Below are 11,676 nucleotides of genomic sequence, written 5' to 3'. Positions count from 1 at the left end.
GAAAAAATATTGGGCTTGTAGCTGTGTGTGGGACTTGTTCTATTAATCCATCTATACAGACCTCCATCAGGTTGCAAACTGAATATAATTTTTTTCTGCATCTAGCTCTGAAAAAATATTTGGCCTTCTAGCAGTGTGTGGGACTTGTTCTATTAGTCCACCTATAGTGACCTCCATCAGGTTGCAAATTCAAAATAATTTTTTGTCTGCATCTAGCTCTGAAAAAATATTTGGCCTTCAAGCAGTGTGTGGGACTTTCTCTATTAGTCAATCTATACTGACCTCCATCAGGTTGCAAACTGAATATATTTTTTTTCTGCATCTACCTCTGAAAAAAATATTGGGCTTGTAGCTGTGTGTGGGACTTGTTCTATTAATCCATCTATACAGACCTCCATCAGGTTGCAAACTGAATAAAAAATTTTTCTGCATCTACCTCTGAAAAAATATTGGGCTTCTAGCTGTGTGTGGGACTTGTTCTATTAATCCATCTATACAGACCTCCATCAGGTTGCAAATTGAATATATTTTTTTCTGCATCTACCTCTGAAAAAATATTGGGCTTCTAGCTGTTTGTGGGACTTATTGTATTAGTCCATCTATACTGACCTCCATCAGGTTGCAAATTAAATATATTTTTTTCTGCATCTACCTCTGAAAAAATATTGGGCTTCTAGCTGTGTGTTTGACTTGTTCTATTAATCCATCTATACAGACCTCCATCAGGTTGCAAACTGAATATATTTTTTTCTGCATCTACCTCTGAAAAAATATTGGGCTTCTAGCTGTGTGTGGGACTTGTTGTATTAGTCCATCTATACTGACCTCCATCAGGTTGCAAACTGAATATATTTTTTTCTGCATCTACCTCTGAAAAAATATTGGGCTTCTAGCTGTGTGTGGGACTTGTTCTATTAATCCATCTATACAGACCTCCATCAGGTTGCAAACTGAATATTTTTTTTTCTGCATCTACCTCTGAAAAAATATGTGGCCTTCTAGCAGTGTGTGGGACTTTCTCTATTAGTCCATCTATACTGACCTCCATCAGGTTGCAAACTGAATATAATTTTTTTCTGCATCTAGGTCTGAAAAAATATTTGGCCTTCTAGCAGTGTGTGGGACTTTCTCTATTAGTCCATCTGTACTGACCTCCATCAGGTTGCAAATTAAAAATAATTTTTATCTGCATCTACAGTACCTCTGAAAAAATATTTGGGCTTCTAGCTGTGTGTGGGACTTGCTCTATTAGTCCATCTATACTGACCTCCATCAGGTTGCGAATTGAATATAATTTTTATCTGCATCTAGCTCTGAAAAAATATTTGGCCTTCTAGCAGTGTGTGGGACTTTCTCTATTAGTCCATCTATACTGACCTCCTTTAGGTTGCAAATTGAATATAATTTTTATCTGCATCTAGCTCTGAAAAAATATTTGGCCTTCTAGCAGTGTGTGGGACTTTCTCTATTAGTCCATCTATACTGACCTCCATCAGGTTGCAAATTAAAAATAATTTTTATCTGGATCTACCTCTGAAAAAATATTTGGGCTTCTAGCTGTGTGTGGGACTTGTTCTATTACTCCATCTATACTGACCTCCATCATGTTGCAAACTGAATATATTTTTTTCTGCATCTACCTCTGAAAAAATATTGGGCTTCTAGCTGTGTGTGGGACTTGTTGTATTAGTCCATCTATACTGACCTCCATCAGGTTGCAAATTAAAAATAATTTTTATCTGCATCTACAGTACCTCTGAAAAAATATTTGGGCTTCTAGCTGTGTGTGGGACTTGTTCTATTAGTCAATCTATACTGACCTCCATCAGGTTGCAAATTGAATATAATTTTTATCTGCATCTAGCTCTGAAAAAATATTTGGCCTTCTAGCAGTGTGTGGGACTTGTTCTATTAGTCCACCTATACTGACCTCCATCAGGTTGCAAATTCAAAATAATTTTTTGTCTGCATCTAGCTCTGAAAAAATATTTGGCCTTCTAGCAGTGTGTGGGACTTTCTCTATTAGTCCATCTATACTGACCTCCATCAGGTTGCAAACTGAATATATTTTTTTTCTGCATCTACCTCTGAAAAAATATTGGGCTTGTAGCTGTGTGTGGGACTTGTTCTATTAATCCATCTATACAGACCTCCATCAGGTTGCAAACTGAATATAATTTTTTTCTGCATCTAGCTCTGAAAAAATATTTGGCCTTCTAGCAGTGTGTGGGACTTGTTCTATTAGTCCACCTATACTGACCTCCATCAGGTTGCAAATTCAAAATAATTTTTTGTCTGCATCTAGCTCTGAAAAAATATTTGGCCTTCAAGCAGTGTGTGGGACTTTCTCTATTAGTCCATCTATACTGACCTCCATCAGGTTGCAAACTGAATATATTTTTTTTCTGCATCTACCTCTGAAAAAAATATTGGGCTTGTAGCTGTGTGTGGGACTTGTTCTATTAATCCATCTATACAGACCTCCATCAGGTTGCAAACTGAATAAAAAATTTTTCTGCATCTACCTCTGAAAAAATATTGGGCTTCTAGCTGTGTGTGGGACTTGTTCTATTAATCCATCTATACAGACCTCCATCAGGTTGCAAATTCAATATATTTTTTTCTGCATCTACCTCTGAAAAAATATTGGGCTTCTAGCTGTTTGTGGGACTTGTTGTATTAGTCCATCTATACTGACCTCCATCAGGTTGCAAATTAAATATATTTTTTTCTGCATCTACCTCTGAAAAAATATTGGGCTTCTAGCTGTGTGTGGGACTTGTTCTATTAATCCATCTATACAGACCTCCATCAGGTTGCAAACTGAATATATTTTTTTCTGCATCTACCTCTGAAAAAATATTGGGCTTCTAGCTGTGTGTGGGACTTGTTGTATTAGTCCATCTATACTGACCTCCATCAGGTTGCAAACTGAATATATTTTTTTCTGCATCTACCTCTGAAAAAATATTGGGCTTCTAGCTGTGTGTGGGACTTGTTCTATTAATCCATCTATACAGACCTCCATCAGGTTGCAAACTGAATATTTTTTTTTCTGCATCTACCTCTGAAAAAATATGTGGCCTTCTAGCAGTGTGTGGGACTTTCTCTATTAGTCCATCTATACTGACCTCCATCAGGTTGCAAACTGAATATAATTTTTTTCTGCATCTAGGTCTGAAAAAATATTTGGCCTTCTAGCAGTGTGTGGGACTTTCTCTATTAGTCCATCTGTACTGACCTCCATCAGGTTGCAAATTAAAAATAATTTTTATCTGCATCTACAGTACCTCTGAAAAAATATTTGGGCTTCTAGCTGTGTGTGGGACTTGCTCTATTAGTCCATCTTTACTGAACTCCATCAGGTTGCGAATTGAATATAATTTTTATCTGCATCTAGCTCTGAAAAAATATTTGGCCTTCTAGCAGTGTGTGGGACTTTCTCTATTAGTCCATCTATACTGACCTCCTTTAGGTTGCAAATTGAATATAATTTTTATCTGCATCTAGCTCTGAAAAAATATTTGGCCTTCTAGCAGTGTGTGGGACTTTCTCTATTAGTCCATCTATACTGACCTCCATCAGGTTGCAAATTAAAAATAATTTTTATCTGCATCTACCTCTGAAAAAATATTTGGGCTTCTAGCTGTGTGTGGGACTTGTTCTATTACTCCATCTATACTGACCTCCATCATGTTGCAAACTGAATATATTTTTTTCTGCATCTACCTCTGAAAAAATATTGGGCTTCTAGCTGTGTGTGGGACTTGTTGTATTAGTCCATCTATACTGACCTCCATCAGGTTGCAAATTAAAAATAATTTTTATCTGCATCTACAGTACCTCTGAAAAAATATTTGGGCTTCTAGCTGTGTGTGGGACTTGTTCTATTAGTCAATCTATACTGACCTCCATCAGGTTGCAAATTGAATATAATTTTTATCTGCATCTAGCTCTGAAAAAATATTTGGCCTTCTAGCAGTGTGTGGGACTTTCTCTATTAGTCCATCTATACTGACCTCCATCAGGTTGCAAATTAAAAATAATTTTTATCTGCATCTAGCTCTGAAAAAATATTTGGCCTTCTAGCAGTGTGTGGGACTTTCTCTATTAGTCCATCTATACTGACCTCCATCAGGTTGCAAATTAAAAATAATTTTTATCTGCATCTACAGTACCTCTGAAAAAATATTTGGGCTTCTAGCTGTGTGTGGGACTTGTTCTATTAGTCCATCTATACTGACCTCCATCAGGTTGCAAATTGAATATAATTTTTATCTGCATCTAGCTCTGAAAAAATATTTGGCCTTCCAGCAGTGTGTGGGATTTTCTCTATTAGTCCATCTATACTGATCTCCATCAGGTTGCAAATTAAAAATAATTTTTATCTGCATCTAGCTCTGAAAAAATATTTGGCCTTCTAGCAGTGTGTGGGACTTTCTCTATTAGTCCATCTATACTGACCTCCATCAGGTTGCAAATTAAAAATAATTTTTATCTGCATCTACCTCTGAAAAAATATTTGGGCTTCTAGCTGTGTGTGGGACTTGTTCTATTAATCCATCTATACAGACCTCCATCAGGTTGCAAACTGAATATAATTTTTTTCTGCATCTAGCTCTGAAAAAATATTTGGCCTTCTAGCAGTGTGTGGGACTTGTTCTATTAATCCACCTATACTGACCTCCATCAGGTTGCAAATTCAAAATAATTTTTTGTCTGCATCTAGCTCTGAAAAAATATTTGGCCTTCTAGCAGTGTATGGGACTTTCTCTATTAGTCCATCTATACTGACCTCCATTAGGTTGCAAACTGAAAATATTTTTTTTCTGCATCTACCTCTGAAAAAATATTGGGCTTGTAGCTGTGTGTGGGACTTGTTCTATTAATCCATCTATACAGACCTCCATCAGGTTGCAAACTGAATATAATTTTTTTCTGCATCTAGCTCTGAAAAAATATTTGGCCTTCTAGCAGTGTGTGGGACTTGTTCTATTAGTCCACCTATACTGACCTCCATCAGGTTGCAAATTCAAAATAATTTTTTGTCTGCATCTAGCTCTGAAAAAATATTTGGCCTTCTAGCAGTGTGTGGGACTTTCTCTATTAGTCCATCTATACTGACCTCCATCAGGTTGCAAACTGAATATATTTTTTTTCTGCATCTACCTCTGAAAAAAATATTGGGCTTGTAGCTGTGTGTGGGACTTGTTCTATTAATCCATCTATACAGACCTCCATCAGGTTGCAAACTGAATATAATTTTTTTCTGCATCTAGCTCTGAAAAAATATTTGGCCTTCTAGCAGTGTGTGGGACTTGTTCTATTAGTCCACCTATACTGACCTCCATCAGGTTGCAAATTCAAAATAATTTTTTGTCTGCATCTAGCTCTGAAAAAATATTTGGCCTTCTAGCAGTGTGTGGGACTTTCTCTATTAGTCCATCTATACTGACCTCCATCAGGTTGCAAACTGAATATATTTTTTTTCTGCATCTACCTCTGAAAAAATATTGGGCTTGTAGCTGTGTGTGGGACTTGTTCTATTAATCCATCTATATAGACCTCCATCAGGTTGCAAACTGAATAAAAAATTTTTCTGCATCTACCTCTGAAAAAATATTCGGCTTCTAGCTGTGTGTGGGACTTGTTCTATTAATCCATCTATACAGAACTCCATCAGGTTGCAAATTGAATATATTTTTTTCTGCATCTACCTCTGAAAAAATATTGGGCTTCTAGCTGTGTGTGGGACTTGTTCTATTAGTCCATCTATACTGACCTCCATCAGGTTGCAAACTAAATATATTTTTTTCTGCATCTACCTCTGAAAAAATATTGGGCTTCTAGCTGTGTGTAGGACTTGTTCTATTAATCCATCTATACAGACCTCCATTAGGTTGCAAACTGAATATATTTTTTTCTGCATCTACCTCTGAAAAAATATTGGGCTTCTAGCTGTGTGTGGTTCTTGTTGTATTAGTCCATCTATACTGACCTCCATCAGGTTGCAAACTGAATATATTTTTTTCTGCATCTACCTCTGAAAAAATATTGGGCTTCTAGCTGTGTGTGGGACTTGTTCTATTAATCCATCTATACAGACCTCCATCAGGTTGCAAACTGAATATATTTTTTTCTGCATCTACTTCTGAAAAAATATGTGGCCTTCTAGCAGTGTGTGGGACTTTCTCTATTAGTCCATCTATACTGACCTCCATCAGGTTGCAAACTGAATATAATTTTTTTCTGCATCTAGGTCTGAAAAAATATTTGGCCTTCTAGCAGTGTGTGGGACTTTCTCTATTAGTCCATCTGTACTGACCTCCATCAGGTTGCAAATTAAAAATAATTTTTATCTGCATCTACAATACCTCTGAAAAAATATTTGGGCTTCTAGCTGTGTGTGGGACTTGCTCTATTAGTCCATCTATACTGACCTCCATCAGGTTGCGAATTGAATATAATTTTTATCTGCATCTAGCTCTGAAAAAATATTTGGCCTTCTAGCAGTGTGTGGGACTTTCTCTATTAGTCCATCTATACTGACCTCCATCAGGTTGCAAATTGAATATAATTTTTATCTGCATCTAGCTCTGAAAAAATATTTGGCCTTCTAGCAGTGTGTGGGACTTTCTCTATTAGTCCATCTATACTGACCTCCATCAGGTTGCAAATTAAAAATAATTTTTATCTGCATCTACCTCTGAAAAAATATTTGGGCTTCTAGCTGTGTGTGGGACTTGTTCTATTACTCCATCTATACTGACCTCCATCAGGTTGCAAACTGAATATATTTTTTTCTGCATCTACCTCTGAAAAAATATTGGGCTTCTAGCTGTGTGTGGGACTTGTTGTATTAGTCCATCTATACTGACCTCCATCAGGTTGCAAATTAAAAATAATTTTTATCTGCATCTACAGTACCTCTGAAAAAATATTTGGGCTTCTAGCTGTGTGTGGGACTTGTTCTATTAGTCAATCTATACTGACCTCCATCAGGTTGCAAATTGAATATAATTTTTATCTGCATCTAGCTCTGAAAAAATATTTGGCCTTCTAGCAGTGTGTGGGACTTTCTCTATTAGTCCATCTATACTGACCTCCATCAGGTTGCAAATTAAAAATAATTTTTATCTGCATCTAGCTCTGAAAAAATATTTGGCCTTTTAGCAGTGTGTGGGACTTTCTCTATTAGTCCATCTATACTGACCTCCATCAGGTTGCAAATTAAAAATAATTTTTATCTGCATCTACAGTACCTCTGAAAAAATATTTGGGCTTCTAGCTGTGTGTGGGACTTGTTCTATTAGTCCATCTATACTGACCTCCATCAGGTTGCAAATTGAATATAATTTTTATCTGCATCTAGCTCTGAAAAAATATTTGGCCTTCTAGCAGTGTGTGGGATTTTCTCTATTAGTCCATCTATACTGCTCTCCATCGGGTTGCAAATTAAAAATAATTTTTATCTGCATCTAGCTCTGAAAAAATATTTGGCCTTCTAGCAGTGTGTGGGACTTTCTCTATTAGTCCATCTATACTGACCTCCATCAGGTTGCAAACTGAATATATTTTTTTTCTGCATCTACCTCTGAAAAAATATTGGGCTTGTAGCTGTGTGTGGGACTTGTTCTATTAATCCATCTATACAGACCTCCATCAGGTTGCAAACTGAATATAATTTTTTTCTGCATCTAGCTCTGAAAAAATATTTGGCCTTCTAGCAGTGTGTGGGACTTGTTCTATTAGTCCACCTATACTGACCTCCATCAGGTTGCAAATTCAAAATAATTTTTTGTCTGCATCTAGCTCTGAAAAAATATTTGGCCTTCTAGCAGTGTGTGGGACTTTCTCTATTAGTCCATCTATACTGACCTCCATCAGGTTGCAAATTAAAAATAATTTTTATCTGCATCTACCTCTGAAAAAATATTTGGGCTTCTAGCTGTGTGTGGGACTTGTTCTATTACTCCATCTATACTGACCTCCATCAGGTTGCAAACTGAATATATTTTTTTCTGCATCTACCTCTGAAAAAATATTGGGCTTCTAGCTGTGTGTGGGACTTGTTGTATTAGTCCATCTATACTGACCTCCATCAGGTTGAAAATTAAAAATAATTTTTATCTGCATCTACAGTACCTCTGAAAAAACATTTGGGCTTCTAGCTGTGTGTGGGACTTGTTCTATTAGTCAATCTATACTGACCTCCATCAGGTTGCAAATTGAATATAATTTTTATCTGCATCTAGCTCTGAAAAAATATTTGGCCTTCTAGCAGTGTGTGGGACTTTCTCTATTAGTCCATCTATACTGACCTCCATCAGGTTGCAAATTAAAAATAATTTTTATCTGCATCTAGCTCTGAAAAAATATTTGGCCTTTTAGCAGTGTGTGGGACTTTCTCTATTAGTCCATCTATACTGACCTCCATCAGGTTGCAAATTAAAAATAATTTTTATCTGCATCTACAGTACCTCTGAAAAAATATTTGGGCTTCTAGCTGTGTGTGGGACTTGTTCTATTAGTCCATCTATACTGACCTCCATCAGGTTGCAAATTGAATATAATTTTTATCTGCATCTAGCTCTGAAAAAATATTTGGCCTTCTAGCAGTGTGTGGGATTTTCTCTATTAGTCCATCTATACTGCTCTCCATCAGGTTGCAAATTAAAAATAATTTTTATCTGCATCTAGCTCTGAAAAAATATTTGGCCTTCTAGCAGTGTGTGGGACTTTCTCTATTAGTCCATCTATACTGACCTCCATCAGGTTGCAAACTGAATATATTTTTTTTCTGCATCTACCTCTGAAAAAATATTGGGCTTGTAGCTGTGTGTGGGACTTGTTCTATTAATCCATCTATACAGACCTCCATCAGGTTGCAAACTGAATATAATTTTTTTCTGCATCTAGCTCTGAAAAAATATTTGGCCTTCTAGCAGTGTGTGGGACTTGTTCTATTAGTCCACCTATACTGACCTCCATCAGGTTGAAAATTCAAAATAATTTTTTGTCTGCATCTAGCTCTGAAAAAATATTTGGCCTTCTAGCAGTGTGTGGGACTTTCTCTATTAGTCCATCTATACTGACCTCCATCAGGTTGCAAACTGAATATATATTTTTTCTGCATCTACCTCTGAAAAAATATTGGGCTTGTAGCTGTGTGTGGGACTTGTTCTATTAATCCATCTATACAGACCTCCATCAGGTTGCAAACTGAATAAAAAATTTTTCTGCATCTACCTCTGAAAAAATATTTGGGCTTCTAGCTGTGTGTGGGACTTGTTCTATTAGTCCATCTATACTGACCTCCATCAGGTTGCAAATTGAATATAATTTTTTTCTGCATCTAACCCAGCCAATAGTTTTGGCCTAATACCACAGTTTGGCCACTCAGCTCTGCTCGGTTCCCATCCATTGTTTTTTTGTGCAAACAACTCCAGAGTTGTGAATTAGTTAACCACCAAAATGAGTGGAAAAAGGCCTGCTGCTGGTGGAAAGGGGAATAGGCGTGTTGGGAAGGGGAAAAAAGGTTGTGTCCGTGGGGTAGGTGTTAAAGCAACAGTAACATCTGCAGAAGAAAGACCATCTTCCAGCCAAACTAAAATGTCTACTTCTTTTAGCGGACAATGTGATAAGATCCCTTTCTTACGGCCACGGCAATCGCTACAAATTCCAGATGAGGCACAAAAACAGCAGGTGCTTCAACGGATATCAAGTGCTCCTTTAAGTGGGCTCTCCTCCACATCAACTTCAACATCACAAATACTCCAGTCCTCAAAGGTGTCACCCCAATCGCACTTGCTTCCTCACAGCTCCCAAATCTCCAGCTGCCCGTCTGAGTATGAGGTAGAACAGATGGTTGAGTCTGCAGAGCTGTTTACTCATACTATAGCCTGGGAATCAGAGGTCGACTCCAGCGCTTCTGTGAATCCAGACGAGGAAATGATCTGCACTGATGCCCAGAATCTTTATGAGTCGGATCCAGGACCAGACGCAGAAGGTTCTGACCATAATGTAGACCCTCATTCCCAAACTGTAACTCCTGTTGGTGGAGACAATGAGGAAGACGATGATAAGACTCAAATACCTGATTGGAGCGACAACTTTAGTTTTTTGTCAGGGCAGGAACAGGTTGGCTCTGAGGACGACGGGTGTGATAACGCACAGGGTGATGATGATGAGGTTGGAGATCCCACTTACTGTCAACCCACAGTCAGCCAAGAGATGAGGTCAGCAGAGAAGGTGGAGGAAGATGCTAGTGACGACGAGGTCAGGTTGCGCCTTCCTGGACAGAGACGTAGTACTGGAAGCACGTCAACAACTGCATCCTCAAACACAACTCTGCCTCTCACCACAAGTCGTGGTGGCTCTTCAGGTCACATGGGTGCTAAGCCTTGCATAGCCTGGGCATTTTTTCAGATCGATAAAGATGACCCAACTCGTGTTATCTGTAACATTTGTCAGCAAAAGCTAAGTAGAGTCCAAAAAATACATAGTTTGAGTACTTCATGCATGAACCGGCACATGGACATGAAGCATAAGTTGCAGTGGGAAGCTCAGTGTGCTACAATGCGGCCTAGCCGGCCGGGCCAACCACCGTCTGCCATATCTTGTGCATCCGCGGCCTCTTCATCCTCTGTGACTGGGGGGACAGCAGTCACACCTGTTTTGGGGTGCAGATCTGCCACCTCTTTACCCGCAACAGCCAGCGTGATTGGCAGGTCATCATTTTCTTTGGAGGTGGTAACACCAGCTGGTGTTGAGCGTTGTCCGACATCGATAGCACCACCTTTGGATCAAGGCAACCTAACATGTCCGCCTGCATCTTCCTCACAGACCGGCAGTTTGCCGGGGACACCCTTATCAACCCCGTCTAAGCACAATAGCCAGCCCTCGGTCCCTCAGATGTGGACAAGTAAAAGACCATTTCCTCCTAGCCATGAGAAAGCTAAGAGGTTGAATTTCACCATCTGCAAGCTCTTGGCTACAGAAATGCTGCCTTTCCGCCTGGTGGACACAGAGGATTTTCGAGACCTTATGTCCGTCGCAGTGCCCCAGTACCAGATGCCCAGTCGGCACTACTTCTCCACCAGCATGTCGCACACAACATCACCGCTTCTTTGAGAAACTCTGTGTGTGACAGGGTGCATTTCACCACAGACACATGGACAGGGGCGTTACATGTCGCTGACTGGGCACTGGGTAACTATGGTGACAGCAGGACAAGGGGCTGCTGTCCAAGTCTTGCCGTCCCCACGAGTTGTGCGTCAATCCTCTTTATGTCAAAGTTCCTCCACTGCTTCTGCCTCCTCAACCTCCTCTCGGTCTTCCACCTGCACCTAAAGCCTGTCTGGTCATGCCACAAGCTTTCTAACTGCGCAGAAGGGATCCTGCACACCTCCTTACTATGCTGGCAGTAGGGCTCAACGTCATCAGGCGGTTTTTACATTGAAATCTCTGGGAAATGTGAGTCACACAGCTGAGGAGTTGTGGTCAGCTCTGGAGAACCAATTTCATGAATGGTTGTCTCCACTGGACCTGAAACCAGGGAAGGCCGTGTGCGACAATGCTGCAAACCTGGGTGCGGCCCTTCGCCGGGGCAATGTCACACACGTGCCTTGTATGGCTCACGTGTTGAACCTGGTTGTCCAGCAATTTTTAGCCCAC

This window comes from Phyllobates terribilis, unplaced genomic scaffold (assembly GCF_046119375.1).
Source record: "Phyllobates terribilis strain yellow unplaced genomic scaffold, ASM4611937v1 Scaffold_3__8_contigs__length_932513732, whole genome shotgun sequence".
Lineage (NCBI taxonomy): Eukaryota > Metazoa > Chordata > Amphibia > Anura > Dendrobatidae > Phyllobates > Phyllobates terribilis.
This window is presented reverse-complemented; position numbering follows the sequence as displayed.